The following is a 7025-nucleotide window of genomic DNA, read 5'->3' as shown; positions in this document are numbered from 1 at the left end:
GCTTAATGTCACAGGTGAAAATGATTTGAGGACACCAATCAAATGAAAATGTACTTCTGTCTTGCTAAGCTAAGGCACTGAAGAAGGTAATAAAGAGAATGAAACACATGTCTGTGAATATTTAGAGAAGCAATGGTATGTGTGGGTCTTGTTTTAATCTGAATTTGTCTCAACAATTGCATTTTAACTTGTTTGCATGTAAAATCATATCTAATTTATTTGGACTTTGGTTTATGATTCACCATGCTTTTATTTCTTCTTTCCTACCGTCCTACCTTGCTTTCTCCTTGAGAAATCTCAAGGAGATTTCTATTTCTCTCTGTTGGTTTAGAATGTATACATTCTACTTTTTAGAAAAACCTTTTTAGTAGCTACTTTTACATTTTTAACATGAACACTGGGTTGACTTGTGTTCCTCAAAAAATACGTCCACCCAGAACCTTAGAATACAACCTTATTTGGGGTAAGGGTCTTTGCAGATATAATTAAGGTAAGGATCTCAAGATTAGGTCATCCTGGATTAGAGTGGGCTCTAAATCCAATGATGAGGTTCCTTGTAAGAGGCAGAAAAAGAGAAGGCACATGAAGGCAATCTCACAAAGGGGCACGCCACGTGAAGACAGAGGCAAAGATTGGAGTCCTAGCTACAAGTGAAGGAACGCCGAGGATTGCCGGCAGTCACCAGAAGCCACGGGAGACATGCAACGGATTCTTCCTCAGAGCCTCCAGAAGGAATGTATCCTGTTAACATGTTGGTTTTGGACTTCTGGCCTCCACAACTGTGAGAGAATACATTTATTGTTTTACTTAAACCACCAAGTTTGTGATAATTGGTTGTGACAGCCCTAGGAAACTAATACAATATGCATACCAGCTTAACAGAACACAGACCTTGGGATGGTTTAAATCTATCATCTTGCCCTAATTTTTCATGTTGTTATAGATCACAGATGTTTGTTTCACCTTGGTTTTCATCCTCCTCCCATTCTCATTTTGTTGTTACTATTTTAGTTTGTGCTCAGTCATACTTATTTACCAGTTTTATTGATAGCGGTATTCATTACTTGCAACCCATTCCTTTTGGGAAACGTTTTCTTCTTCCTAAACTACTTCCTTTAATATTCTTCTTTTGAGGGCAGGAGAAAGTGGATACTGTGTATGTTAAGCTATGTTTATCTCACTCAGACAGCTTTTCCCTCAGAATTTTTGTTATTGTTTAAGGAGATTCCTTTAATGAATACAAAAGCTTGTTGAGATAGTACGCCTACAATTACACAGCTTTGAAAAAGTTAAACAATGGTTACCGAATGGCTATTTTTATTATAGTATCTACAGTGTCTGAAAACGTATATAATAACTGTAGATGCCTCACAAGACATCCATTTAATCATAGTAGTGGATCTTCTACATAGAATTCTCAATGTCTTTATTCTTCAGATTCTCCAGGCTTATGAATATCGTCAATCTTCAAAATCCTTCTAACCATTTGTGTTGCCAAAGATGTTTGTTGCTTTTTGCCAATCAAGATCTCTGTGACATGCTGTTGCTTCATATCATTTGTTCCCTTGTGCAAACAGTGCCAAGAGCAGGGTTCATCTCCTTCACTTGTCTGGCGCGGACTTTTGTCATAGTCTGGATGGGATTCATGCCACTGTTTTCAGAAAGGGCCGTGGGGTGACCGCAGAACGTCGGCAAATGCTCTCGTGGTGTGCTATTCTAAGGTGGGGCATTTATCCGCCTCTTGGCTAACTGCCAGAGCACAGGATATCTCAGCAAACCCTCCTCCATATGCCACACGATTATTGTGGATGAGGTTTGTGATGACACACAAAGCATCGTGAAGGGATCGTTTCACCTCCTCAATGATCATCTTATTTCCTCCTCTAATTAAAATGGTTACAGCTCTGGAGTTCTTACAATGCTCGATAACCAGCATTTTATCCTTAGTTGTCCCAAATGAGATCTCCTGTACAGGACCGGTAAACCCAGGATCTCGGGCATGAGCTCTGAGAACCTGGGACAATCTGCCCTCTTGTTGAGATGGCAATGAGTTCAATTTCAGGTCCCCCTACCCAGCGAACCACAGGGAAGTTGTTCTGAAGAAATAAGTGATTTGCTTCATCATCAAAGCCCAAATGACAAATTGCTAAGTTAGCACCAGTCTCTTTAATTTGTTGAATCATCTCTTCAAATGTCTCCTTTTCATATTTCTGAAGAGCTTTATAATCCATGGAGGTCACATCCAGCTTATGCTTTGTTTTTGGCTTGGGTGGTTCAAATGGTAGTGTGAGAATTGCAATCTCAGCATCTTCCACTTTTCTCGGCATCTGTGGGTGACTGGAAATCCTTGTCCATGATCACGGCCTAAATCAGTTTTGTGTCCTCCAGCCTCCTGCCCACTTTGCCTTCTACGTTGACGAGCTCAAAGTCAACATCTCTCTGCTCCATATCTGCTACAGTGAGGACGGTATTCATAGCAATCTCAGCCATTTGTTGGTACCAACTTTGACCACTTTGAAGCCCAGCATGGTTTTTGCTGTCTGAATCAGGGGTTCAGTGTCCTTTATGTCAACAAGGACACTATGATTGATCTTGTCCAGGTTCAATAGCAACACTGGCAGCCTCATAACCATCAGCTATTCTGATTGGGTGAATGTCTCAGTCTAGCAACTGCTTGACTTCTTCTAACAGGACACCAGCCAGTACTACCACTCCTGTGGTTCCAAGTCCAATTTCATCATCCTGAGACTTGGACAGTTCCGCCATCAGCTTAGCATTCTGATGATTGACATCCATCATGCTTAAGATGGGGCCCCATCATTAGTTACAGTCACATCACCATCCTTATCCACCATCATCTTATCAAACCCATTTGGTCCAGGTGCTGTCCTCATCGTATTTGCTACAGCCTTTGTTGCCATTATGTGAGACTTAAGGGCCTCAGTCCCATAAGACAGGACTTGTAGTCCTGATCCTTAATGATGAGGAAAGGGTGCCCATATTCATCAAAGGTGAGGGTCCCCATCGATGCCATGGTGTAGCCCCAGGAGCTACTTTTCCCTCAGAATTTTGAAGATACTAATCTATTGTCTTTTGCCCTCTAATGCTATTGAGTTCAGTCATTCTTTGCTCCATTATGAGTAATCTTTTTTTTTCTTCTCATTTTCTTTTAGATATTCTCTGTCTTTGGCATTTTTCAGTTTATGACGAAACTTGTTGTGGATTTATTTATTTATTCTGCTTGTGACCGCAGTATGATTCTTTAATCTGTGGACTCATGTCTTTCTTTTTAGTTCTGGAAAATTATTACTCATTATATCTTTCTATGGACTGTCATTCTCTTTATTCTTTCTTTCTGAAACTTCTAACTTCTATTAGGCATATTGTTAGACTTTTCCAATCCATTCTTTGTGTCTTAACTTTTCACATATCTTCTTTTTTTTTTTTTTTTTTTTTTTTGAGACGGAGTCTCGCTCTGCGGCCCAGGCTGCAGTGCAGTGGCCGGATCTCAGCTCACTGCAAGCTCCGCCTCCTGGGTTCATGCCATTCTCCTGCCTCAGCCTCCCGAGTAGCTGGGACTACAGGCGCCCGCCACCTCGCCCGGCTAGTTTTTTGTATTTTTTAGTAGAGACGGGGTTTCACCGTGTCAGCCAGGGTGGTCTCGATCTCCTGACCTCGTGATCCGCCCGTCTCGGCCTCCCAAAGTGCTGGGATTACAGGCTTGAGCCACCGCGCCCGGCCCTTTTCACATATCTTCTATCTTTCTGTACTTGGTTCTAATTTTCTTAAATCTTCTATTCACAAACGATATGACTTCCTATCTTATCTGCTAACATTTATTACTTGTTTTATTTCTATGCTTGTATTTTTATTTTTAGAAATTCTATTTCTTCTTTACAAGTTTACCCATTTTTTTTTTTGTTTGTTTTCAGTTTCTACATATCATTTAAAACTTCCCTACTTTCTGGTCTCCTTATGCTATCTCAAGTTCTTAGAATGCTGATCCTCCTGTTGTAGTGCTGCTCACTGCTTGATGGATACTTGTCTCATGTAGATTGTCACTGTATTTTTGTAGGTATGCTCAGCTGTTAGCATTTCTCCAAGGGAAAATCTGTAATCCCAGGACTTTGGGAGAATTCCATCACAGTAATCAGGGCCCTAGCAATTCCAGAATCAGCTTCTTATATTAAATTTCCATCTTGGGCATTTTATATGAAGATGATGGAGTTAATTTGGATTCAGTGTACCAAGTGCAGGGTTAAAGTTTCGATTTTTCATGGGAGCATTTGGTTTTGAATCCAACCCAGAGTAATGGGCAGACAATGGAAGTTTCTTACTTCCATTGGACTTGAAAACTATAGTTTTTTTGGCCCTCTTTACTCAAGGAATAGTCTTTTCAGAGTTCCTTAAATTATGTGAAATTCAGTTTCACATAAGTTTCAGCTTCTGTTTAACTGAGACTCAAGGAGATGCCTTCTGTAGGTGCTAAACCCTCAGTTCCTAGCCATTAGATGGTCTCACCCCCATTAAAGTTGGTATTTTCTCATACACTTACTATTCTGACTTTGAATAACCCTCTTCATTTTTGAAATTTATGGATTTTCCTTTCAAGCTTAGCCATTTACTTAAACAATTTTTTTTGTGCATGTATCTAGCTTTTCCACGTGTTTGGAATGGGATAATAGTCTGTACTAAGCTAGTCCACCACTGTCATTTCAAACTATGCAGGATCATAAGTACCAAGTATTAAGGGAGTTGCTGTTTTATAAATCAGAGTTGATTTAAGATCATTCTTATATTGACATTCTCCCTAAAGTTTAATTACACTTTGTTAATAGATCAGAAAAGTATAGAATTGTGATTGTGCTGAGAATCATATGTGACCTTGGGTATGCCCATGGAATTCAGTTCTGAATGTGAACAGTGTCATTTCTCTGCCACAACAGAAAACAAAGTTGCTTAGAGCAACCTGTAATGAGGCCAAGACTTGGGACTGAGAACCTTTTGAGCCATTGAGCCTGTCTTCATTTTGTAGTCACAGACTGTAGTCCTAACTCAAATAAACCTTCCTGCAAGGTCCAGGATACAAGGAGGTTAAGAGTTTGTATAGTGCATTTCCTTTAATTTACTAGAAAAATTCACCCATGTGTTATTTTAGTGTATAAAGTACAACTTTTATTTATATTCTTATTTACTTGTATATGAATCATTTAATGTTTAATGGCCCTTTAAAATAATGTCATATGCCTCTAGCAATGGACTACTACCTCAAAGTAGCTAAAGGAAGAAATGTGTATTTAATACATTCTTTCATCACAAGCACTCTTTTAAATATCTTTTGTGTTTTTATCCTTAAGACACTTCATTTAATACATACATATACGTAAATATATAGAGAAATACCTGTATATCTACTTACTCGTATATTTATATATATATGGAAAGAGAGATCTCTCCCAAGACACTACTTAATATAAAGCTAAATGATAATGCACTTTGTTGGATTGTGCCAACAGCATAACAGATAGTGCATTTGCTGGAGTGCTTATGTTGAAGTTAAGGAGTGGCTTATTAAATTATAATGGCAAGATGTTTTTAGTCACAGAACATGCAAGCCATCAAGTGTCAGGTGTCTAAGAAAAAATTAGATTTATCAGATGACAACACACTTGAAATAATTGTGACCAAATTTGTTTTGCTTGCTAATCACCTAGTTATCCACAGGACATGACAAAATTGCAGACACAGAGAAGATGGGATAAATCACCCTAATTATCAAACAGATGACAAATAATTTGGCTCTGGTGATGAGAATCTTATCTGAAATAACTCATAGCTCATTGAAACGTTTTTACTACATTGAATTCATTCAACATACCTTATTTGCAACCAACAGTTACAGTGTAAAAGGATTAAGTGTTAATTCTGGATCTTTGCAACATATAATTACAGTGTAAAGGATTAAGTATCAATTTTGGATATATTCAAATTTCCTTGGGAAACTACTGAATATTACCTTTTCTAGAAATGTAAAGTTACATGTGATTTTATTCATTCAATTAGATTCAACAAACTAGATCAAAGATAATGATGAGCAGAGCACAAAATAAAGGCAAAAAGGAAACAAATAAATATTGGAGAGTAAAGGTTAATATATTACTTACATGGGTCTCTATTTACTAGCTGTGTGACCTTGACCTAGTTAATTGACTATTCTAAGCCTCAGTTGCATGATTAATGAGAATTAATACTTTCCCTACAAGGCTTTTATGAGGAGCAAATAAAGCATTTAAAAGGCTAAGTAGAGTACCGGGCACATAATTTCTAAATAAATGTAATAGTATTATTATTTGATGGAAAAGTAAATCATTAATATATCATAAATACTAGACTTATTTGGGTTTTAACCTTTAAACAAACTTTATGTCTATGATAAGCTTATTTTATACTTGATTAAAAATGTAGGCTGGATGCAGTGGCTCGTGCCTGTAATCCGAACAATTTGGGATACCAAGGCAGGAGGATCCCTTGAGCCAAGAGGTTCAAGACCAGCCTGGGTAACATAGCAAGACCCTATCTCTACAAAAAAATTTAAAAATTAGCTGGGTATGGTGTCGCACGCCTGTAGTCCCACCTACACAGGAGGCTGATGTGGGAGGATTGCCTGAGCCTGGGAGGTTGGGGCTATAGGGAGCTGTGATCATGCCACTGCACTCCAGCTTGGATGACAGAGTGAGACCCCATCTCACACACACACATACACACACACACACACACACAAATTTATTTTTTGAAATGTGGAATACAAAACTGAAGAGTGCAGCTGATAGTCAAAATGAGTACGTTGATATACTTTCTCAAAAGATGAATTTGAGAGGTAGTAGGAGGAAAGAGCTTAGAATTAGAAATGCTTCATTCTTAATTTTGAATCATGACCTAATACATTAAAATTCTGTAACATCATTAAAAATAAGCCCTGAAATAGCAGGCCCTAGAATAAGAAATTTGCTAAACTTTTCAAAAGC

At 38.2% G+C, this 7025-nt stretch overlaps 1 pseudogene across 1 annotated transcript; it reads right to left on the bottom strand.

Moving 5' to 3' along the window:
* Positions 1-1293: 1293 nt before the first annotated feature.
* On the bottom strand, positions 1294-6129 carry LOC697535 (T-complex protein 1 subunit epsilon pseudogene; annotated as a pseudogene). The gene has a single exon (XR_013418492.1). The product of XR_013418492.1 is annotated as a T-complex protein 1 subunit epsilon pseudogene (transcript).
* Between the last annotated feature and the right edge of the window lie 896 nt (positions 6130-7025).

Source organism: Macaca mulatta, chromosome 6 (assembly GCF_049350105.2).
Source record: "Macaca mulatta isolate MMU2019108-1 chromosome 6, T2T-MMU8v2.0, whole genome shotgun sequence".
Lineage (NCBI taxonomy): Eukaryota > Metazoa > Chordata > Mammalia > Primates > Cercopithecidae > Macaca > Macaca mulatta.
This window is presented reverse-complemented; position numbering and strand designations above follow the sequence as displayed.